At 41.6% G+C, this 25,902-nt stretch overlaps 1 long non-coding RNA gene across 1 annotated transcript in view; it reads left to right on the top strand.

Moving 5' to 3' along the window:
- Positions 1–5,379: 5,379 nt before the first annotated feature.
- LOC133257015 (uncharacterized) overlaps positions 5,380–25,902 on the top strand; it is a 135,023-nt gene continuing 114,500 nt past the window's right edge. Inside the window, exon 1 of the long non-coding RNA XR_009739370.1 lies at positions 5,380–5,615. This is a non-coding gene — a long non-coding RNA (uncharacterized LOC133257015). The remainder of the gene's footprint in view (positions 5,616–25,902) is intronic.

Raw genomic sequence — 25,902 nt, 5'->3', positions numbered from 1 at the left:
TGAAGTGATGGGACCAGATGCCATGATCTTCGTTTTCTGAATGTTGAGCTTTAAGCCAACTCTCTCTCTCTCCACTTTCACTTTCATCAAGAGGCTTTTGAGTTCCTCTTCACTTTCTGCCATAAGGGTGGTGTCATCTGCATATTGAGGTTATTGATGTTTCTCCCGGCAATCTTGATTCCAGCTTGTGCTTCTTCCAGCCCAGCATTTCTCATGATGTACTCTGCATAGAAGTTAAATAAACAGGGTAACAATATACAGCCTTGACGTACTCCTTTTCCTATTTGGAACCAGTCTGTTGTTCCATGTCCAGTTCTAACTGTTGCTTCCTGACCTGCATACAAATTTCTGAAGAGGCAGATCAGGTGGTCTGGTATTCCCATCTCTTTCAGAATTTTCCAGTTTATTGTGATCCACACAGTCAAAGGCTTTCACATAGTCAATAAAGCAGAAATAGATGTTTAGAGTTTACTATACCTAAGAAACACAGTGTAGAGGTGTTGAGAGGTCAAGTTTCATCTGAAGGGAAAGATTCAACAGTATTCAGCATTCGATGAAAGCAGATGCCCCAGAAATGAGTTTCTTTTTCCAGGATGAGAGAAAAGAGAACTGAGGAAAGAACCCTGGGGAAAATCAATATTTAAGGCATCTGTAGAGGAGGACTGAGCGACTTCCCTTTCACTTTTCACTTTCATGCATTGGAGAAGGAAATGGCACCCACTCCAGTGTTCTTGCCTGGAGAATCCCAGGGGTGGGGGAGCCTGGTGGGCTGCCGTCTATGGGGTCACACAGAGTCAGACATGACTGAAGTGACTTAGCAGCAGCAGCAGCAGTAGAGGAGGAAGAAAGTGAGAAGAAACAACCAGAGACGTAAGAGGAAAACCAGAAGAGAGTGGTATTGAGTTGGCCAAAAAATTCTATCAAGTTTTCCATAACATCTTATGGAAAAATCTGATCAATTTTTTTGGCCAACCCAATATAGTAGAAGAAAGGCATGAGAGTTTTGCCCACAGTTTTTCATTTCTAAAAACTGAGATAACATTGGTTTATAAGTTTCATGTGTACAACACAGTATTTCTACTGTATACTCTACAGCATGCTCACCACCGAATATTTAGTTTCTGTCTGTCACTATACAGTTGATTGCCTTTACCCATTTTACCCTCCTGCTCACCACCCCTTTCCCTCTGATGACCACTACTCTGTTCACTGTTTCTATGGGTTTGTTTTTGTTTTGTTTGTTTTTTATATTTCATGTGAACGAAATCCTACAGAATTTGTCTTTCTCTGTCTGACTTATTTCACTTAGCATAATATTCTCAAGGTGCATCCATGTTGTTGCAAATGGCAAGATTTCATCTTTTTATGGCATACATATACATATATATGTATATATATATACACACACCATATCTTCTTTATCCATTCATCCACTGATGGGCACCCAGGTTGCTTCTATATCTTAGCTATTGTAAATGTGGCAATGAACATAGGTGTGCATATATCTTTTCAAATGAGTGCTTTGTATTCTTTGGATAAATATCCAGAAGTGAGATACTGGGTCATATGGAAGATCCCTTGGAGGAGGGCATGGCAACCCACTCCAGTATCCTTGCCTAGAGAACTCCATGGACAGAGGAGCCTGGTGGGTTACTGTCCACTGTGTTGTGAAGAGTTGGACATGACTGAAGCGACTTAGCACATGGTGGTTCTATGTTTAAATTTTTGAGAATCTGTATACTATTCTTCATAGTGGCTACACCAGTGTGTACTCCCACCAACAATAAAAGGCATGAAAGTTTAAAACCATATTATTACGATAAAAAAAAAAAAGAAGATAGGGCAAAGGTCCAAAGTTCTCTCCTACCTAGCTGACTCTGTGTGAAAGAGAGGAGAGGGGAGGATGACCGGAGCTGAGAAAGACTATCAAGGATCCCACACACCAATCCAAGGTGTCTGGATTTTATGCTGAAGGATTTTTAGCAAAGGAGTGACTTGAACTGGTTTTTGTTTGAAGATCTCTCTGTAGCAATGTGGTAGATGGCCTGATTGGAAGAAGCAAGATAGAAATCGGGGAAGCTAGTTGGGAGGCTTTCAGAGAAATCCGTGTGAGAAAGGTTGAAGGCCTGAATGAAGGAATGACTGTGGGCACAAGGATGGATTCAAGAAAATGGTGATGGCACTGCCAGCACTGTGTGACTGATTATCCGTGGTGGGTTAGATACGATGCAGAATGATACCTAGTTTTGAGGCTTAGGCATTGGGGTAAATGGTCTGATTTAGATAAAAATAAACGTAATCCTGAAAGAATACGCTGGCCCCACTAGCCTGTGGAAAGTGATTTTTTCCTTAGTCTAGCTAAACCCCTATAGCAGAGTGCCTGCCCTGAAACCACTTGCTAGAAACCAGCTCCTGTCAGAGGGCCTTGTTTGTTATTTCTGACTGTGTCTTTAAGCGCCTCTCAGTTGAGTCACAGAGCAAGTCTCTTGGGTTCTTCCCCTCTAACCTTCTAATCTTACTGCTTCATTGCTGCTGCTACTATTCATGCCCTTCAGAGATCAGGACTTCAGGATCAGATGACTTATGAGTATGGCTGCCTGTGGACCCCCATTCCAGCCAAGGAAATGGGATGTGCCCTCCAGGGACTAACTATGTCCACATTTGCTGCCTCAGTCTGGCAGTCTGCCTCAACTTTCCACAAGTTGCCCCCCAACCCCCACCTCCCCACCATTCCTCCTCCTCTTCTTTGTTTGTTTGTTTGTTTTGCATTTCCAGCCTCCACGTTACTGCTAGCTAAGAGACTTGATGTTAACATTCACTGCCTCCATGTCACAGCACCAGTTACTCTGCTGGTGCTAGTGAAATGACTCTGGACTTCTCTGTATCTGAGGTTCAGACTCAGTTGATCTTAAGTCCTATAGCTTTGTTTCCTCTTCCAGTTCAAAGTATTTCCCCTGTTCCTATTTCTTGTCCTAAGAAAAGCCAGTTCACAGGATGATGGAGAAAAAAACATCCATTCTCTCCTGAGGGAAACTCCATATCTACCCACCAGCCTGTGGTTGTATTCTATTATTGCTCAAAAGATGCATTCACACAAGAGCTTAAGGCTAGCATATTTCCCATAGGCTTGGGAAATCATTCTTAATCACAGTTACCATAGGAAGAGCTTCCCTGATGGCTCAGATGGTAAAGAATCTGCCTGCAGTGCAGGAGACCTGGGTTTGATCCCTAGGTTGGGAAGATGCCCTGGAGAAGGGCATGGCAACCCACTCCAGTATTCTTGCTGGGAGAATTCCATGGACAGAGGAGCCTGGTGGGCTACAGTCCATGGGGTCACAAAGAGTTGGACATGACTGAGTGACTGAGCACAAACCATAAGAAACATGGAATATGGGAAAAGTTTTACAGGAAGATTGTGTGTCCATTTTGCCTTTGATGATGTTAAAAAGATATGACATTCAAGTAGATTTGAGTTTGGTACCAACACAAAAGAGAGAGGTTTGAGCCTGTAGGTGGTAGTTAGCACTGGTGGTGCAGTGGTGTGTTGGAGCGGACTCATACAGACGGGAAGGGCTGACTTTGTGCATCAGTTCCCAGCTCCACAATGATTGGTAGCTTGGGAGGCCTGGCATGCTTCGATTCATGGGGTCACAAAGAGTCCGACATGACTGAGTGACTGAACTGAACTGAACTGAACGGAATCAACGGTGGAGAGAGAACGCATGTACGCTACAGAAATCAGCAACCACTACAAATCTGGGCTTTTTTTTTATCCTCCTGGAAGAGCTGCTTGTTAACATTTACCACACACTATTGTGGGTTGAGGGTGAAATCATCCAAAGAAGGCAAATACAACAAGAGAGGAAAAGTTCTGAGAAGGAGCGCTAAGAAAGTAATATGTAGGGAGTGGGCAGACAAAGAGGCGTTGGAAAACAGAGCAAGAAGAAGCATCCAGGATGCAGCAGAAACGCTGTGCTCTAGGGGAGAGTTTACAAAATAACCATGTGGGACTCGTGTCTCAAGATATCCATGAACAAGATCAGATTATGTGATGGAGATCAATGGATTGCTGTTCTTTTTTTTTTTTTTTTTAAGCTATCTTAAGCAATCAAACAGAGAAGGCAATGGCAACCCACTCCAGTACTCTTGCCTGGAAAATCCCATGGACAGAGGAGCCTGGTAGGCTGCAGTCCATGGGGTCTCGAAGAGTTGGACATGACTGAGTGACTTCACTTTCACTTTTCACTTTCATGCATTGGAGAAGGCAATGGCAACCCACTCCAGTGTTCTTGCCTGGAGAATCCCAGGGACGGCGGAGCCTGGTGGGCTGCTGTCTGTGGGGTCACACAGAGTCGGACACAACTGAAGTGACTTAGTAGTAGTAGTAGTAGTAGTAGTAAGCAATCAAATGGGCTTCCTGGGTGGCTCAGACAGTAAAGAATCCACCTGCAATGCAGGAGACCTGGGTTCGACCCCTGGGTTGGGAAGATCCCCTGGAGGAGGGCATGGCAACCCACTCTAGTACTCTAGCATGGAGAATCCCCATGGACAGAGGAGCCTGGCAGGCTGCAGTCCATGGGGTCATCAAGAGTTGGACATGACTGAGCGACTAAGCACAACAAAAAGAAGCAATCAAAAGGACTGCTTCATGGTCATGTCTGTACTGCAGGCAGACACTTTACCTTCTGAGCCACCAGGGAAGCCATGGTCATGTCAGTGTTACTGAAATAATCGACCAAGCTTTTTTTTTTTTTTTTTTTTAAATCTAGTTATCCTGGTCATTTCAAATAACTGAGTGATATTGCCAATTTATTCTTGGGCAACAGACCTGTTCAAACTTTGTGTCCAATCACACAGTTACAAACATCAAATCATATCATTTTGGAACTAGAAAGAATCTTAAAGATCACCAAGGGACTTCCCTGGTGGTGCAGGGGTTAAGACTCCCAATGCTTCAGGCAGGGGTTTGATTCCTCATCTGGGAACTAAGATCTGGCACGCATGCCACAGTGTACACAAAAAAGACAGAGAGAGAGAGAGAGATCTCAATACCCTAATTACCCAGCCAAGGAACGGAAAGTACAGTGAAAGTAAGTGACAAGGCCTGACCACCACCACTAGCCTTGCTTGCTGGTCCAGGCAGACCAAATCCAGGTCTCCTGACTCCTTCTCTCTCCTGTCTTCCCTCGCTGGTCACAGAGACTCTCCAGGTGAGTGAAAGACTAACCTGAGTTCAGCTGAGATGAATTTTGGAACAAATGATAGAAATCTCTGAAACCTTTTTACTAAAATTCAAATAGGTCAGGGTCTTTGGGTCTGTTGTCTTCGGCTTGGGAATATATTGGGTTGGCCAAAAGGGTCATTCGGGTTTTTCCCCTTAAGATCCAAATGAACCTCTTGGCCAACCCAATGTCACGGACAGTACGCAGTATTGAAGCCCACGAAGCGCACTGACTGCGGTAACCAAGGGAAACCAGAAGGTCTAGGAGCCATTTTGTTTTCACGCTGTTTCCAGGGGGAGCACCCAGGGCGGAAGGTCTCTGCTCCAAGAAACTTGGTACCAACTGTTTGTCCCGAACAGCAGTAAAAGGCTTGCCTCCTTGTTACGTCAAAAGGTAAGATTTTGAATTTGCTTCTAAGTCACAAATGTAGTAGTACAATGTTTATTTAAAATACAATTTATACTAGAACTAAAGAATTGCTTTGGTGTTTGTTCTTGGGCGTTCCAATCTATCTTCTGGTATTATTTTCCGCTTAAGCTCTTCGGGGGACGTGTGGTTCACAGTATCAACTTACTGAATAGCCTCATTTCCTGACTGCTGTTCAGCTCAGAAGACACCCCTACGGCTTAGAGAGTGTGTGGGAGAAAATTCTCCTCCTTTCCCGCATCCGAGGGGGCGGCGAGACAGCTGCTAATTGAGTTTTCTTACTTCTTGACTTGAGTGGATTATGCGGCTGCTCCTGCAGAGCTGGAGTTACATATCGGAGCCGTTATTCCTCTTATTATTTTCTGTTATTGTTGTTATGTATCTAGATAGCCAGACACCTAGTCCCTGCTTACTGCCCTCCAGGAGCCGTAGGTCAGTGAAGTAACCAGAACACGTAGTCCTTATTGTTATTTGCTTATTTGTTTGGCTACAGTCACCCAGTGCTCCCCTGAGCCTGAATAATTCATTTCTTAAAGTGGCATCTCGTGCGCTGTGACACTGGTCCCAGCCACCCCTGCTTCTTTCCTGCACGGGCTTGGCCGATGCCTCCTCGCCCCAGATCTTTCTCTCCTCCTCCCCTTCCAGTTTGTTTCTGTTCACTGTCATTTGTGTCCTGCATATTCTCTGCAATCAGCTTTTTCTCTTTTCATATAAACTAAATCACCTGAGGAAATTATTCATATTTCCATTTTCAAAATATATTCTCCTTCTCATATGAGTTTTTTATTCCTGGAGAATTGGTTCAGCAGTAAATGTGAAGAACCCTTGAGATAAATATATATATATATATATATATATATATTTTGCTTGTCTCTGTTATGTGCTCCTTTTAATCTTACTCTTTTGAAAAAATATTTATTTTAAAAACAAGTTACAGTAAAATGAAAGAAATTCTATTTTGTATTTTATGTAATGGAACTATGATCTGAGATGTCTTGGTTATTAATTTAAGTAGATCTGCTGATCTTTTTTACGTATTACCACTATTGATCCACCACCAACTTCTTTATACACACATGCACACTCACACACCCATGCAAGCACACTCACATATTCATTTATTTATTTCAGATACTTTCCTTTTTTTTTTTCGCATGCCTGCCCCTATCATTGGTTAAGGTATGAGAAAAATTCTAAGTAACATTTCAATGCCAAGTTTCTGAGGACACATGCACATTACAATGCCCTAGTAGAGAATATTTATCAGAGAGCTTTACTTAGCCAGAGACATGTCGACAAGTACAGACTTGGGAAACTTCCCAGTGATTCCTTATTGATCTTAACCAGTCATTTAAATCAGTGTTTCCCCACAGTGTCCGTGGTGACCTTTCCAAAGGACCATAGAGCAATGAGAGAAATAGTCAATATAGAAAGTTTACATGAAACCAAGTTTATTCAGCTTGAAAAAAATGTGAAATTTACATCTTTTCTACTCTTTGGAAATTAAATGTCCTTTATTTTATGACAGTGGTGGTGACAGTAGATGATAACGTTTCCCCTTAATCATTTTACTTGGCAAAATAAATAAAATGATTATGTCAGTCTCTTAGTTTTCTGGGCCTTTAGGAATTATTGGAATCTCAGAGTCTGGAAATTGAACAATTCACTTCCTTGTGTTCTGTTTGCTCCCCCCTCCTCCCTTCCCCCTACCCCCACACACATCCTCTGCTCTCCTCATCACCCCAATGGCATTTACTAACTCTGAATCAATTTAGAAATTCAAGGTCATAACTGTACTGGTATCTTCTTCCTTCTCAGTCATCATGCATGCTTTTTGTGATAATTACGCTCCAGTTTTCCGGAAAAACAGATCTCTAGAAGTGCATTTTTTGCATGTGTGTATGCATACAGTAACAATTTATTGAGTTCCTAGGTGTTGATAGAATAGCAGTGACTAGGACATATGAGTCCCACCTCGCAGAGGCTCATTTTCTGTTGAGGTGGGGGCAGAACTTGGGGGCAGGGGTCACAAGTCAACACTTAAGTAACAGATGTCCATATGGTGATAAATCTGAGGTTATGGAGCAGTTTCCAGGTCATCTCCAAGACTGCTGGAATGATCTGTGCTGGGGAAGGGAGAGCTGCTTCAGATGGAGGCTCAGAGGCAGCTCCCTGAAGGAAGTGATGTTTGGACAAGATCTGAATGAGTGTTCCATGAATGATTGTGAGAAGTCCGTTCCAGGCCCAGGGAAGAGCCTATGCAAAGGCCCTAACCTGAAATTTGTTCTCTAGGGGACAGGGGTGTGGTGTGAAAATCAGAACTCTGTCCTGAACATACTCATTTTAAGTTGATCATTGGCATCTGATGGAGATTTCACATATGCAACTGGATATATTAGTTCTAAGTTCAGGCAAGAGGTTGAGGCTGTTGGGAAGCCTTAGTCTATGAATGACTTTTAAATCAGGTAGGGGTGAAAAGATAGGGCCAAGGAATGAATGACTCTTGTGTGAATAGACACTGAGGAATTAGGGGCAAACAATCAGGAGACTGAGAAGGAACAGCTAGAGAGATAGGAGGAAGTCCAGGGAAATTTGAAGACAAAAGAATTGCACAAATGAGGGGCCATCTGTACCAAAATGCAGTGTCGGTGAAATTTTTAAAATACCAAAACCCCTCTTCATTTATGTAGTTTTAATAAACCCACAGTTGTAGTACATGTACAGGTAGTTCCTCTTACTTGATTCAGGCACTGCTTCATCTAAATTAACCCTGGCTCCATGCTCTCCCCTGCTTGTGCTTCTGCCTTCCAGAAAGGCCTGGGCCTCTGGTCTCTGAGCAACATGCTAGGTTTGGTTACTTTCCGGGTTGAGGGCATTACAGCACGTTCAGTCCAGTGGCACAGGGATCGTTCTCAATTACCCTCTAATTCTGAGAGCTTACTTTCCTTTCATGCCGAGAAAAGAGAATATAAAATATTCAGAGATGCTGAGTCTGCTTAAATTCCAAGATAGATTCAACTCAGTCTCCCTCCACCTAATCAATATAGATTACCTTTATGTTGCATAGAATAGTTTTGATTTTCCACTCACCAGTTTAGTGAAATATCAGATTTCCCACCTTATCCCTTTGCTCGACCATTGCTGTCTTGTTAAAGAGTGTTCTTTTCCTCTACAAGTTTGAAAATCATTTAGAAAAGTGGAACATTTGAAAGCAGCTTCACATGGTGTTTCTCACATTCCTCTTTGATTGAGTGATGGCTGTGAAGATAGCCTGGGAGCTGCTAAAGCCTGAGAGAGGAGGCCTTATATTCTTCATTGTTATTGTCCTATCTTCATAAATCATTTGCACAAAGGCAAAAGATAGAACAAAAACTACAGGACTGGAATTTGAGAAAACCAAATTCTGCTCCTAACTCTGGGCAAGTTGAAATCACTTTTGAGTTTCAGAGTTCCTCAGTAAATGGGGCAGGCCTGTCTGAATTAGTTAGTATGTTACAATATAAAAGGGTAAAACCGTATCTCTCAGTCAAATATCATATGAATACATGTCAAAGATTTTATTTATTGAGGGAACATTAAGATGTTAAAACTGGCTCAAAGAGCATTAGAGCTATGTGTACACACACATAGCTCTAATTTAATTAAAAATAGATTGCCAAGTTAGACACAAAACAGGTTAATGTCCAACATGACAATGAACTGTAATCTTTGTGCTTATCTGCCCTATTAAACAGAAATTATTTGCATCTTTGGACTTCCTAGGGGGCTCAGTGGCGAAGAATCTGCCCACAATGCAGGAGATGCAGATTCGATCCCTGGGTTGGAAAGATCCTCTGGAGGAGGAAATGGCAACTCACTCCAGTATGAATCGCATGGACAGAGAAGCCTGGTGTGCTCTAGTCCATGGGGTTGCAAAGAGCTGGACATGACTTAGTGACTAAACAACAACACAACATTTGTATCTTCACCTTCATGTTAGCCTCTGCACAGCGGAAAATCAATTCCATTACTGCCCTGAAAGAAGGCCCAATAGTCTCTATTTTCGAGTGAAGTCACTTAGTCATGTCCGACTCTTTGCGAACCCATGGACTGTAGCCTACCAAGCTCCTCTGTCCACAGGATTTTCCAGGCAATAGTACTGGAGTAGATTGCTATTTCCTTCTCCAGGGGATCTTCCTGATCCAGGGATCAAACCTGGGTCGCCTGCATTGTAGACAGACACTTTACCGTCTGAGCCACTAGGGAAGTCCTCTATTTTGGAATGCTAGATAATTTTTCTGACAAGCACATGTAAAAATAATACTTGGCTAGTGTTTCTTAAGCACTGACAATGTGCTGGGCAACACTTGACATGTATTATCTCTTTGGATGCTCACCACAGCTCTGTGAGGTAGGTACTTTTATTATCCCATCTGATGGGAGAGAATATTGAGGCTAAGAATGGTTAACTAATCAGCCCACGGTCATACAGTTCATAAGTGGCCAAGGTGTCAATCAAACTGAGGTCTTATTCCAAAACTTTGGTTTGACCTGCCTATTATAATTGTTATTGTTAAGTGTCAAAAAGAATAATAAATGTGTACATGCTTTAAAAATGGTTAGTGTGCTTTAAAATGAAAAGCATTATTGTTACATCAGGATCATTGTTAAAGAATAAGGCAGTAAGACTTATTGCCAGCCCAGTGCAGAGGGAGATGTGTCAATTATGGAAAAAGTCTATTGTTCAAGGAATGCCTCTGAGACTTTATCTTAAATCTGTTCCCTTGTATTGAATAGATTTAACTCAGCCCACTCTTTCCTTCCTCTTTTTTTTTTTTTTTTTGAGGATGGATTTTATTGAGAGGGTTTCTTAGTCCATTTCTTATTATGTACCTGAAGAGGAATCCACTCTGAAACCTGTCCTCACTTCTCTTTCTGTTTTCTGTTTTGCTTCCTAGCAGAAGTGGAAAGAACAAGGTCTTAGGACTGGAGAGACCTGAGTCTAAATTTCAGCATTGTGATTAACTCAGTGTAAGACTTTGGACACATTACTTAGCCCAGCTTGTTGCAGAGCCTGTCCAACTGCACTGAAATCTCTTGGAGGAGAGGGGAATTGCTCAGCCAACATACAGGAGAGGGTACTGAAGAGTCTGAAATTTCAGGGCCCCATTGGTGAGAGGGCAGTAGCGGCACATACCTTGGAGGCAGTTTTGAGAAGTAATATCTAGTAGGATATCAGAAATGTTCCCTTCTTCTCATCTTTTTTCCAAAGAAGTCTCATTCATTTGCCCTTCTTCTCTGCTCCTGTTCTCTCCATGGTTCTGTTCCGTCCACTCCATTCCTTTCCTCTCCCCTCCTGTCCATCTGTCCATCCTCTGTCTCTCCTCTTGTCCCCCATTTCCTGTGCCTCCCCTCCCTTTCTTTGTGTCTTTCCCCATCCCCTCTCACCCCCTTTCCTTCCATCACCTCCTGAAGTTCCCCTCCCTTCCCATGTTTTTTGTAGGTCCCCTCCTCTCCTTCCCCTCCCCTTTTTTCTCTTACAAGGAGCCTGAGACCAGATGACTCCTAAACAGAAAGGCCTGGTTCTCAACCTTACTAATTTAGAGAAACTGTGGAATTTCAATTAGTAGCAAGTCCTGTGGGCTCCTTCTATTCCAACCCTCACTTTATCGGTGAGGGAACTGAGAGCAGAGGCTACAGCCAGATCCTGATTCCTGGGTCAGTGCTCCACCTGCCACATCAGCAGGTTGCCTCTGTGACTGAACTTGTAACACCGTGTTTCACAGTTACCAGGAAACTGGGCGGAATGAGGTGATAAACTATTCTGTTGTTTGTTTGTGAAGAGTAAGGCCTTCTAACCCCTGGGACCACTTCCAACGTTTGAGACACCTAGTGACAAAGAAGTCAAACTTCACCATCAAATATAGTGTCCTCCTTAACTGGTCAGGAGAACACGACAAACCCAAATTGCAAAGAAACTCATCTGTGGTCATTTCCACAGGGCACTAGAGCGTTTACACTCAATGTCACCAAGAAAGGAACAGAACAGTGTCCTACAGGAGATAAGGCTGGAGAGGAAAAGAGTTAATCACTTAGGTGAAGGCAGCCAGAGGCCAAGCCGCCCCATGAAGCATGCGGCCTCCTGCAAGTGCCAAAGTAGAAAAATGAAAATGTACCGTGTGTTTCCTTTGTGTGTGTTAGCTCAGGATGGTGTGCTTCCTGCCCTGCCCTCGTTTTCTTCTCATGCTGGTTTTCACTGGTCCTGCTCTCTTGGCTCTTGGTATATAAAGAAGGAAGCTGGGGGTGGAGGGGAAGCTAAGCTGATGCTCACCTGAGGGAGAAGGGGCTCAAGTTGGCTTATGACCTTGAGCGCCCCACAGAGCAAGCTAACTCTTCCGGTGGCAGAGTCTTTAGTTTCACTTGAATCCATGTTGAATTCCCCTGTAGTCTGTCTGAGGCTTTAATGGATGGTGTTTACTTATGTTCAGTCAGCGGCACTCCGGGGAGGGCCAGCACATCAAATAGATGTTGCCCCTGGTCACCAGGCCTGGGGAGAACAGCAGGGGTTTGGGAGGCTACTCCAAGGGCAAAGTGAGGAGGAACAGGCAAGTGTATAGACACAGGAGGTAGGTCAGTGGTTGCCAGAGGCTGGAAGGAATGAGGAGTGACTGCCGATGGGTTCTTTTTTCAGGTGATGAAAATGTTCTGGAATTAGTGGTGAATTTTGCACAACTTTACGAATATATTAAAAGCACTGGCTTGTATACTTAGAATGAATTTTATAGTATGTGAGTTATATTTCAATTTTAAAAATTGAGGACAAAAGGGAGAAAGGGGAATTTTGGAGCAATGCTTAGGGCTGTCGAGGCCAGCCGCTCTCCCCTAGGTATCCTGCCTGCATATCGTAAATGTTTTGAAGTGTCTTATGTATTTTTCATGTGGGATAGTGGTCCATTGTGTATCATAATTCATTAAGAGATATTTCCAATGTTGGTGATTTAAGAATGTTCCTTTTTTTTTTTTTTGGCGATTACAGATGTTAAACAAGGGCAATAAAATTCTTTTTCCACTCCGTGCACAAATCTTGGTTTTCCACAAACTTCTTCCTGGAATCTCTGTTCCCATAGTACTGGACCACTCATTGTCCCTGTGTTAACTCTCTTTGCCATTTTGACTGGAGTTTCACCTTGTCCCCTTTGTAAGCCTTTGCTTAACCCTGCCTGCTCTCTGCTCACCTACCTCACTCATCCCCATCATAAAAGTCTAGCTTACCTGACAGCACCTGTGGGTTTTTTGCTGGACTTACTGAACCATTTTGTAATGCAGCTATTTGCCTACGTGCCTCCTCTGCCAGACTATGAGCCCCCTGAGGTCAGATACGGTATCTTATTAATTTCTGATTCCCTGTTGCCTCTGCTTGGCAGGTGGAAGGTATAAAATATATGCTAATTGAATTTAATTGAATCACCAAGGCTCTGAAGAACAGTGCTGAGGGTGTTTCTTTGCTTCTGTCAAATTATGCTCCTTAGTACTAATTAGAAAAACTGGAATTAGCTGGGTCAAAAGGCATGAATGTTTCTCGTGTTGCCATAGTGCTTTGTCAAAGGCAGTACGAGTTTGCATTGCCACCTGAAATGAATGAGTGTGCCAATATCACTGTCACCTTGCCAGCCCATCTTTTTTAAAAATAATAATTTAGTAGGTGTCAAATGATATTTCAAGGTTGCTTTAATTTGCATTTCTTTGATTATTACCAGGGCTGAACATTTTCTCTTGTGTTTATTTACTGTTTTTCTCCTTGGGGGAATTGCTGGTTTATGTTCTTTGCCCATTTATCTATCAGAGCAAAGATATATAGCTAATACATTTAAATAAACTCCCTTTATATCTTATTTATGACCCAGTCACTTGTTACCTATGCTATAGATTTTTCATATTATGTATTTTTTATGTTTTTAATATTTTTTATTGTCTAGAAGTTTAAAATTTATATGTGAATATGCCTATCTTTTTCTGTTTGTGATTCCTCATAAAGTTTTAAGGAAAAAAGTCTCTTCCTCACAGATTTGCTAAATCTTTATTTAAATGAACTTCATGTTGTAGATCTGAGACTTGCCTACCTACTTGTTGATCTAATCTCACCTCTATCAGTTAGGCTGGGTGTGATTGTAGGTATCAGAAAACGCAAGCCAAACTGCCCTAGATAAGAGAGATTCACATCTCTGAGGTTAGTTCGGCAGCTCTACCAGGTAGTAAAGGGTTTAGTTTCTTTTTAGTTCTTCAGTCTGCAGGGCCACATAACCTTCCTGCTGAGGCTGGTGGTCCTTGTGGTGATCAGCGACCAACAGTATTGATTAAACACATGCCTTTCTTTATTTATATCCATTAAAGAGGAGACAGCGTTTCTTTTCTAGACCTTTCCCCATTTCTCCCCTCCTCTTTTCCACAACATCTTTATCAGTCTTACTGGCTTAGCTTATGTCTTTGTTCACCCCTGAACCAATAACTGTGGTGAGGTCAGGTGGATGGGGATGAAGTGAGGTTTGAGTTGGAGCTTTGGAATTGTTCCCCCAAAGCTTGTGGATACAAATATTACTCCACTCCAGCCAAATTAGAGCAGTTACCAAGGGTTAAACAATAGATGTTCAGAAGGCAACCATAATGTCCACCACACTTTAGATGTCACTTCCCAGGACACCTGCCCTGCCTCCCTAAGTAAGTCCAAGTTCCAAGACACTCTATGATCTTCTACATACTACAGTAGATCTGCTTGTTTACTGTTTTCTGTGGGACCAAGAAAAAATAATGTATTTATAATCCTCTGCTCTTCATGACCCAGATAACCATGATGGTGTGATCACTCACCTAGAACCAGACATCCTGGAATGCGAAGTCAAGTGGGCCTTAGGAAGCATCACTACAAACAAAGCTAGTGGAGGTGATGGAATTCCAGTTGAACTATTTCAAATCCTAAAAGATGAAACTGTGAATGTGGTGCATTCAATATGCCAGCAAATTTGGAAAACTCAGCAGTGGCCACAGGACTGGGAAAGGTCCAATCCCAAAGAAAGGCAATGCCAAATAATGCTCAGACTACCGCACAGTTGCACTCATCTCACATGCTAGTGAAGTAATGCTCAAAATTCTCTAAGCCAGGCTTCAACAGTACATGAACCGTGAACTTCCAGATGTTCATGCTGGATTTAGGAAAGGCAGAAGAACCAGAGATCAAATTGCCAACATCTGTTGGGTCATCGAAGAACAAGAGAGGTCCAGAAAAACATCTACTTCTGCTTTATTGACTACGCCAAAGCCTTTGACTGTGTGGATCATGACAAACTGTGGAAAATTCTTCAAGAGATGGGAATACCAGACCACCTGACCTGCCTCCTGAGATATCTGTATGCAGGTCAAGAAACAACAGTTAGAACTGGACATGGAACAAGAAACTGGTTCCAAGTTGGGAAAAGAGTACGTCAAGGCTGTATGTTGTCAGCCTACTTATTTAACTTATATGCAGAGTACATCATGAGAAATGCTGGACTGGATGAAGCACAAGCTGGAATCAAGATTGCCGGGAGAAATATCAATAACCTCAGATATGCAGATGACACCACCCTTATGGCAGAAAGTGAAGAGGAACTAAAGAGCCTCTTGATGAAAGGGAAAGAGGAGAATGAAAAAGCTGGCTTAAAACTCAACATTCAGAAAACTAAGATCATGGCATCCAGTCCCATCACTTCATGGCAAATAGATGGGGAGACAATGGAAACAGTGAGAGACTTTATTTTTTGGGTCTCAAAAATCCCTGCAGATGGTGACTGCAGCCATGAAATTAAAAGATACTTGCTCCTTGGAAGAAAAGCTAGGACTAACCTAGACAACATATTTAAAAGCAGAGACATTATTTTGCCAACAAAGGTCTGTATAGTCAAGGCTATGGTTTTTCTGGTAGTCAACGTGTGGATGTGAGAGTTGGACTATAAAGAAAACTGAGCACTGAAGAATTGATGCTTTTGAACTGTGGTATTGGAGAAGACTCTTGAGAGTCCTTTGAATTTTTTTTTTTTTTTTTGAGTCCTTTGAGTTGTGAGGAGATTCAACCAGTCCATCCTAAAGGAAATCAGTCCTGAATATTCATTGGAAGGACTGATGCTGAAGCTGAAACTCCAATAATTTGGCCACCTGATGTGAAGAACTGCCTCATTGGAAAAGACCCTGATGCTGGGAAAGATTGAAGCCAGGAAAAGAAGGGGATGACAGAGGATGAGATGGTTGGATGGCATCACCGACTCAATGGATGTGAATTTGAATAAGCTCTAGGAGTTGGTGATGGACAGGGAAGCCTAGCATGCTGCAGTCCATGGGGTTGCAAAGAGTTGGACATGACTGAGCCACTGAACTGAACTGAATCCTCTGCTCATCTTATAAGGAAGGGTATCTTGCTAATAAGAAGACCTTTGGTACTGGAGATGTAAGACTTAACTAGTTTGCATAAGGAAGGAGGAACCAGGGCCTGTCCCTGGGCTGGGAGGCTGGGGGTAAAGTAGAGTTGGGTGAGTAGGTTTAGGGTTGATCCGGTGGAAAAAAACAAAGAGTTTGTGGGGGACTTATGGAGAGAAATTCTGTGTGTTATGCAATGTAAACTTCTTCCCCTATGTGTTCTCCAGTCAAATATCCTTTTCTTCCTTGCCTGATAGAATGGATTTCTTTTAGGAAGATGAAGAGAAGGGAAAAGGCTTGCATTCAAGGTGACAGAGCAAGAATGGGAATATAATAACCTTGGGTTTTACCCGACTGTATTCCTGTCTATGCTCCGTATCCTGTGAGGACAGGGAACAGGTCTGTCTTATTCTCCTCTTTGCCTAACTCAGTGCCTAGTACACAGTAGCTTAGTTAGTACTTGTGAGTGAATGAATAAATGAATGAATGAACAAGCTTGGTAAAATCAGAGAAATCTTTGTCATATCCCAAGTCTGCCACTTTCTGCTCTGTGGAATAGGGAAAATGGCAATCACCTTGTAATCTTGCTGTGAAATTTAAGTCCAACTGAATAAATGGCAATCGTGATCATGATAATCAGCTCTTTGCAAATTCTACCAGCTAACCTACAGATACTAACAACTGCTAACATCTGTTGAACACATTCTTTGAGCAAGACCCTTGAGCAAGCACTTCACACATGTTACCTTTTTAAATATTAATCCTTTCAACTACCTTGTAATTATCCAGGTGTCATTTCTTCCTCCAGGACTTTTCACATGCCCAACATCCAGCCATATCTCCCATCACTCAAAGGCAGCAAAATCTAATGAGGCAGAGAAGGAATCCTTTGCTGGCCTGTTATTTGCTACTCCACTCTAGAGATAGCACAGCTCATCTGCTCTAACAAGATTGGGCCAATGTAAGTGACTGGCAGTTTCCTTATAACAGCGATGGATTCATGGTTGTTGTAGCAACAGAGACCCCCTGACCTCAAAGGCAGGCAGAAGCTGAGCCTGAGGTCACCAGAGATGGGAAAAGTTGAGGGTGGATTTGTAAGCATCAGGAATCAGTGGGCTTTATTTTCTGGCAAGGCCTATTCCTGGAACAGCTGAAAATCCTGAGGGCTAAATTCAGACTCCAGGATGAGAGACTCAAAGATTGCCTGATGAGAGGGCAAAGGGAGAACAGGACTTTGTTCTTGTTCATATAGGTCCTCTGGGCATATTAACATGTGAGGATGTTAGCTTTCTCGTTTCTAGAATAGGAATAGTAATATCTGATTCCTCATCTCTCATAGGAGTCTTTAGGTGTTTAATGAAGTGATGTTCAGAATCTCTCTACAGAAAAATGCTATGGAGACACTTTCAATAACTAAATATATATGAGCCTCATGTGTACTCTGAAAAACTGAAAGATAACACAGACTCATTTAAGATTAATTTCTCCATGAGTTTCAGATCTGTGTTGTGCACTGAAATTTCCATGATAATACACTTACAAATCTACATATACATATATAATATAAATAAATGTACTCATAACGTGGATACTCTGAGATGCGGAATCATGTGGTTGTTGCTGTTCTTAACTCCTTAGATTTGTCTTTTCAGAAAATATCAAGTGATCACTTTGACAATATTCTAACACTATCATAATGAAGTTGTCACTTGCTTTATAAGTCAAAGGGATCGCTCAAAGCTTAAAGCAGCTGGTAAAGAAATGAGGTAACAAGAAAAGCTCCTCTAAGGATTTCAGCTCTTTTAGGCTAAAATAACTCCACTCTGCAGAACTGTTTTAATCAAAAGCAGTAGAAGATTTTAAACAAGAGTGATAAATGATGGTGATAATGATTGTTAGTAAATTTCCCTGGTTAAAAAGAATAAGCTTTAGCTATCTGAGAGAGATCCCCTGGAATGGAATGTTCAGTTTTCTAACTGTAAGCTTTACTCTAATTCTTAAGAATTTGGCATTCGGAGACCTGTGCTCTGGTTTAAGTCTTGCCACAGATTTGGTAGGTGACCTTGAGAAAGTCACCTAATCTTTGTGGATCTCTGTTTTCTCATCTGTCAAGTGAAGAGAATGGAGTGATTAATCTCTGTAGCCCTTTCAGCTATAAGGCATTGTGATGACTTTCAATCATCTCCAGAAAACTTAGGGCTTATATTTGGAAGACTGCTAAGCAGTGGCCTGAAATGAGAGCCGAACATTAGGTGAGACTCACCAGGGTTACAGTAAGAGTTCACACTGATAGTGTTGGGTGATTACAATGTGCCAGACCTTGTGCCTCATGCTTTGCATTTACTGCCCCTTTAATCCTCTCAGAATAACCTCAGAAATACCAGAGCGTTCATCTCCAACAAGGAATTACAGCAACTTGTGGGAACTTCCAGCTACCAGCCAACTAGTCCTTACTTACATAAAGACAGATCCGAATCCTCCCAGTGTTACTTTGGAAGCATCTGGGGAGAGGTGGTTCCTGGGGTTGCTTTTCATGCTTTGATCCACCTTGGGCATGTGGGAGTTTACCTAGCACTGGAACATCACTCGCTGCAGATCAACATTTAGTCTTCACCTCACTAGACTTTTTGGTAGCATTTGACATGGTTAATTGCAATAGTCCTTGAAGTAGTGTCTTCCTCTGGCTTCCAGGACCCTGAACCCACCAGTTCTCTTCCCACCTCTCTGGCCACTCCTTAGTGACCTTGGCTGGATCCTCCTGGTTGTGCCAGGCCCCATGTGACAGAGAGCTGCTTCTCTTCTCCACCTGTACTCACTCCCTAGGTCATCCCATCTGGGCTCTTGGCTTTAAATGCTACCTATACCTGATGATTTTGAAATTAAACCTCCAGTCCCAGTTTCTGCCCAGGACACCAAAGAAATATATTCGACTGCCAGCTCAACATCCTCAATGGAACTCCTAATCTCACACTTAAGAGAACCGAGCTTCTGATTTTCTCGTCCATACCTGCCCCTCCCTCAGTGTTCTAGAGTGCAGTACAAAGGACTATAGATTCACCTGGCCAAGAACCCAGGAGTCACACTGGATTCCTCCTTTTCTCTTGCTTGCCACATTTAGTCCATCAGCAAATTCTGGCCGCTCTATCCTGAAAAATCAGGAATCTGACAGCTGTTCACTAGCTCATCACCTCCGCCTCAGTCCAAACCCCTAGCTCCTCTCACCTAGACTATTGCAATAAGTCTCAGCTTTCGTTTTTGCCTCCAGCATCCCCCACCCCCAGTCTAGTCTCCAAACAGCACCCATGCATGGTTCCTTTAAAATGTAAGTCTTTGCAAACCCGACTACTTTTCCCATACTGGGAGCACAATCCCAAATTCCTACCTTGGCCTGTGAAAGCTATGGGATCTGGCTTCTAGGTTTCTCTCCAGTCACATCTCTTACCACTTTCTCCCTCACTTACTTGAACACATCCAGTTCACTCAGATCTTGGGAGTGCTTTCCGCTCGCTCGCTCGCTCTCTCTCTCTCTCTCTCTGTCTCAGTCTGGAAGACCATTTGCTCAGGTATTTGCATACCTATTTTCTCCTTTCATCCAGGTCCCTTTCAAATGTCACCTCTTCAGAGAAGCATTCTTGGACCTGCTATATGAGAGAGAGACTTGCCTCTTCTGCCAGACACGCTCTATACCATTGTCCTTCTTTTCCTTTCTTTGTGACAGTCAACCTTCCTCTCTGGTTAGGGACTTTATGTCTGTTGTCTTTAATACTGCATCCTAGCACTTACCACAGTGCTTGGTGCATAAGGAGTATTCGACAAACATTTGTGAAATGAATGAATATAATTACAAAGGCAGGTTTTAGGATGTGAATAGATAATTCAGTCAAGAACAGTAACAGTAAGAAGACGCGTAGGCAGTAATCGCAGGTACAATTTGCTCTTCCTTCCATAGTCTAAAGATCTGGTTTGTCTTCTGCCTTGTCTCAGAAGCAGCTGTCCCTAAGCCCTTGTTTCTAGCTTCCTGACTGCTGATCTGGACACTGGTCTGTGTGGACTCCCCAAGCCTTGGCTGTATATCCCATCTGTGTATTCTTAGGTTCTCCACGTTCTGATGACTTGTTTGGACTCTTTTCTTTGCTTACACATCTATGACAGTGCTGTCAAAGTTTAACTCATTGAAAGTGAAATAATATATTGTAATTGCTTAAATACATATAAAGTAATTCTCTCTCTCTCTATATATAGTGTAATTAGAAAAAAACATGGCAGGAAATAAAAATCAGACAAAATTTCTCTCACATACTTTTCAGAAAGATTCAAAAGATTTTTAGCATTTTGGTTTAACTTAGCTCTGGGTAAGAAACTGTCTTGCTCCAAAGGTAGTCAAATAAGATCTCGCTAGCTTAGTTCTCTGGTCTCCCTGTCAGAAAAAATGAAAATAATGGAAATAAAATATAGTGTTAACATTTTATAGTTGGTGAATCAGTGATCAAACAAACAAGCATCTAAATAATGATAGCACCATGTTAGGCTGTGATGAAATTTGCATATGTGTATATATATAATTAGTAGTATTTTAAATTTGAACAGTCATTCAGATTGAGATTATGACATTTTAAAAGTTATAAAAATATTCATAGTTTTTGAGGCACAGTTGATATATAACATTAATTTCTCATATACAACATAATAATTCTATATTTGTGTCTATTACAGAATGATCACCACATTAAGTCTACTTAACATCTGTTACCATAGATAGTTAAAATTTTTTCTTCATGTGATGGAGTGTTTAAGATTCACTCTTAGCAACTTTCAAATTTACTACTATTTTAGACTATAATCACCATGCTATACCTTACTCCCTATGACTTTGTAGTTTTTTCAACACTTAACCTCCTTGCACAGAAATGTATGCACAGAAAGATGCTATTGCACTATAATCTATATTAGCCACAAAATGAAAAGTCAACTGAGTTCAATAATAGGGACATGGTTAAGTAAATTGTGATGTATATTAGATCTTATAAAAATTTATTTTTACATTAAAAATTATAATTATGAAAAATATATAGAAAAATGGAAAATAATTATGATGTGATAGTAAATGAAAAAGTACAAAATTAGTTTGTAAAAAGGTAAAAATGTTTATAAGTAGACTATGGGCAGTGAATATAAAATAATACACAAAAAGGAAATCTTTGTAACAAGGATAGAATTATGGGTGATTTTTCTTCTATTTTTTTCAAAGTACTATTTGAATATATTTACTACCGTTATAGTTTTCATTTTTTTGTTTTGTTATGAAAGGACACAGAGAGCAAATAAAATATGAATTGGTGATCTTTAAAGGCTTATACTCTGTGGCACATGTTTGTGGCCTCCCCAGCAGCTGTTTCCAATGCCCTTCCTCTTTGCCCGTCTCCTATGCACAAGGTTGAAAATGCCATGTTGGATTTTCCAGCCCCCTTTGCAGCCAGTGTGTGCCATGTGACCCATTCCTGGCCAATGAAATCCAAGAGGAATCCTGCTAGGCTGCTCTTGTGAAAAGTTTCCTCCTTGATAAAGAAGTGAGACCCATAAACAAAATCCTTTTTGCTTTGTCTTTTTGTTTATGCGGACTGATTCTGGAAGCTGTGGCAGCCATTTTGAAACATCTCCAACTGTTTGAGGAGGGTGGTGCCGGATGATAGAAAGATCCTTGATACATGATGTTGTCTTACAGCATCACCGAGTCACTGAATAAACTCCAGGACAGACTGCCTTAAGACTTCTTGATAACAATAAATGTCCTTGTGGTTTGAATCACTATTAGGTTTTCCGTTACTTGAAACTCAGTGCATTCTAAGTGATGCAGCCAGACAAAACTAAAACCTATTGGCACACAGAGCTAACTGTATAGAAACCACACAAGAACAGGAAACATCACAACAAATATACAGATTAATTTGAAAAATGTAGTTCTCTTATAGAAGGAAGTGAAAAACTAATAACCTGGTAAGAATTTATTTGTTGCAAAGCTCCCTGGATCTGTTAATATTTCCTGATAGAAAAAAATATATATTATTTTATATTTCTACTTATTATAAAACAAGCATCCAGACACCTTTTTGGCTTATAATCTTTTTCAAGTTTGTACGTGTCAGGAAGCAGCCTCTTAGAGCATGAGGTGGTGGTGGTTTCTCTCCCTCCCTGCATCCTCCGACCTCTTTGACTAGCATAGAATACTGCTGAGTTGTTAGATGGCACTCCCTGGGAATTGAGGATACACCACTTAAGGGGTGAGAATATGATTTCTTTATTACTCTATAATATCAGGAAACTCTTTAACTCAGCCTCTGCCTCTACTCAATACAGATCTGGTTTTGAAGGTAACAATTTTGGAGGTTTTTTGAGAAAGCAATTGGTTGTCCAAAGCTGGAGACGTTGGTGACCAAATAACTTATTCTAAATGGACTCTCTGTTAGAAGCACCATTTCAAATTACCCCGTTTTTTCTAAATGGTAGATGACTTAGCAAGTTAGACGATTTTTGGTTAAACAAGAAAGCCAGGACAATGGACTCTGTGATCACTGTCAGTGAGGTGGTGGCTTGGTATAGGCAATGAAAGTGGAGTTTAAATATGTGGGTGACAAGAGTGAAGAAAAGGGCTCTGCCCCACAGTGTAATTGAGTGAGGATGGGGTGGGGCTCAGGCGGCCACAGATTTCATCCCTGTGGTCTCCCGTGTTACTCTGTGTGCTCTGCTGGCTGAGTGGTAGAGGGAAGGGAGGGTGAGGTGCCTCCTTCCTCCTTTACTGCTTTCATGAAATTCTCTCCTGAAGCTGCCTGGGAAAACAGCTGCTGTTAGTTCAGATTACAGTTATCTGCAAGTAACAGAAAACAAAAAACCATCTCAAAGTGTCTTACACAAATGTCTTTCTGTCTTGATTTTGTTTTCCCACAAAATAGGAAACACAAAAGTAGGCTGAAACTTGTTTAGCACAGCTGATCACAGTACCACCAGGCACCTAGTATCTGTCACACCATCCTTAATGTGCCAGTTTTCATCTTCATCCTTGGCTCTTTGTAATTGCAAGATGGCTACAAATCTATCATTTCCAATCTGAGGAAGAAGGGAGTGGGAGGAGAGCATGCTAATAGCTTTCTCTCTCTCTCCCTCTCTCTCTCTCTATATATATATATATATATCTTTTAAGTTTGAAATATTTCACAGAAAAACTCAAGAGACTTCTGTTAATGTGTCATTGGTCCAAATTGTGTCACATAGCCATCCCTTGATGCAAAGGGGCTGGGGAAGACTATAGTTAGCTTGTTATATTGCCTACCTGAGCAGAATTGGAATTGTGTTAGCAAGATGCTGCCACTAAAGTCTACAAAGAGTAGATAAATTCTCTCCTGCTTTGAGGAAGATCATGGGGTTCCTTGACAGCTCCAGAAGTTCTGGTGGAACCTGGTAGAAGACTGAAGCAGAGCTCAGGAAGGGTGGCAGTGTCCCAGTGGAGGAACTTCCCTAGAACAGTATCTTGGTCTCTCTCCCTACCCCTTACTCCACTATCCCCGCGAGAGAAGTAGACTCCTCTGATGGGGGATTTTTGGTGGAAGAACTAGGCGTGCTCAGCTCATTCCTGCATTCTCTTGGGATCTCCTGACTCATGTATTCCTGATTATGCAGGAAGCTTAGTGGACAGCCTTTGACCCTGTGCTTGAGGACTGAGGTTGTCCAGCTGTGCCTTGACTGGGACAGCATGGAATAAGCCTACTGTTGCACAACCCAGCTGTATCCTCTAACTTAGACTTAATCAGTGATGAAGCCAGTAATTTTATTGTTATTTTTTCTGAGACCTGTGTCTAGTTCTTAATTTTTTTTTTATTGAACTCAATTGGGTAAAGATATTATGTGTGAAAAACCCTAAATGCATGAAATCCTCTATATCCTCAGCCTGGTATAGCCTGGGGACACTCAAGTTTCTAATGACCCACACTGTTAAATTTGAATATGGAGCTAGCATCAAAAGATGTAGTCCCATTTATTTGGGTAATGTTTGACTTCCATGTCTATTAACTTTTTCCTGCCAGAATCATGTAGTTGAACATGTATAGGCCTAGCTGGACTGATTTTAGTCTTTTTTCATAAGCCATTTTATTTTATTCATTTTTTATTGATTTACAGTATTATATTAATTTCAGGTATACAGCCTGGTGATTCAGCTTTTTCAAAAATTCAGGCTTATTTTGCAAAAATTCAGTGATTTTTTTACTATATATATATATACATATATATATATACTTCATTATAGGTTGTTACAAGGTACTGTCTGTAGTTCCTTGTGCTCTACAGTATATCCTTGTTGCTTATTTGTTTTGTCCAGAGTGGACTGTATTTGTTAATCCCATACCCCTAATTTCTCCCTCCCCACTTCCCTCTCCCCTTTGGTAATAACAGGTGTGTTTTCTGAATCTTTGTTTCTATTTTGCATCTACATCCATTTGTATTATTTTTTAGATTTTACATGTTAAATGATACCATGCAGTATTTGTCTTTCTCTGCCTGACTTATTTCACTAAGCATAATATGATTTTAGTCTTTTTTCTCGAACTTACACAAAATGAAGCAAGCATCATTTAGCTAAGGTGTAAAGATGATTAAGGCAGTAAAACTACCTGCAAATTATTTCAAGGATGGATATTTGGAGTTAACAAAAAAATAAGTCTTCATTCTGGGATTGAGTGAAAAACAAACTCCAGGAGGAAAGAAAACAGATTTCTGAAAATATCCTTTCCTTCCCTTCATAAAAAGAACATTGGCAATCTTCTTTGTCAAGCAGCTGTGTTTGGGAACTGCCCTTATTCATCTAGGTTTGAGATTATTTAAGATCCAGTACGAGTCATGACCCATGCACCTAAGTGGATCCAGAAGAAACTCTTGTTTATTAAAAAAAAAAAGAAAAAAAAAAGGCATTCAAGAAAGTTCAGCCATGGGAACAATGCTGAGAATTTCCTGAAGGGTTTTCCAGATCCCACCAACTCTGTGCATAAACACACATATAACCAAAATGTATTTTTGTGGCTTTGGGGCAACGCTCTTAATTTAAAACATATCCTTTAAAATCAACAGAACCACCCACGTAGAAGAGTCAAATGAATTCTCACTGCTTGGCTACCAAAGGAGATTACTGTTTTCCCTAAGAAGCCCTCTTCTTAACCCATCCTGTAATGTGGGGAGGCTTATTGGGCAGATCAGAGGGCCTTGTGGTGCCCTGAACTGCCCAGCCTCAATAAAAGACTGGCGGCAGGACACTCCCAGCAGTCAAGATTATACTTGGGCCTCTCAGTACTCCACTACCCATCCCAGAATCGTTCATGTCGGAGAACCTAAAGAAAAGTTGCTGGGAAAAAAAACATTTAAAATGTTCTGAGTACTGGAATGGAAGCTCAACTACATCCAAGCCTCCAACGCTGGATACAGGGGGCCTGCAGGATAAGCTGGTACCCTCTCTCACAGAGAAGCATGGACTTGGTCCTGGAGTCAGAGAAGTTGACCCAGGAGACTTAGTGGGATCCAGAGGAGCTGTGGGCCAGGCCACTGCCCCACCCCAAGCAGTGGGACCAGCGCATCTGCGATGACACCTGTGAGGGGCAGTCACACCCCACACCAACATCAGCCCAGTTGAGCATAAAAGAATATGGCTGCCTCATTCCCACTTTCTGAATCCCAAACAGAGTTTCTCTTCTGACCCAAGCCAACTGTGTAAGGAAGAGAATTTCTGGGACATGTAGTTCAAGCTTAGCTACATGGACACAATACACATTCACCACAGAGAAAGGCAGCTGAG

Source organism: Bos javanicus, chromosome 11, assembly GCF_032452875.1.
Source record: "Bos javanicus breed banteng chromosome 11, ARS-OSU_banteng_1.0, whole genome shotgun sequence".
Classification (NCBI taxonomy): Eukaryota; Metazoa; Chordata; class Mammalia; order Artiodactyla; family Bovidae; genus Bos; species Bos javanicus.
The sequence above is the reverse complement of the archived record's forward strand: the minus strand, read 5'-3'. Positions and strand labels throughout refer to the sequence as shown.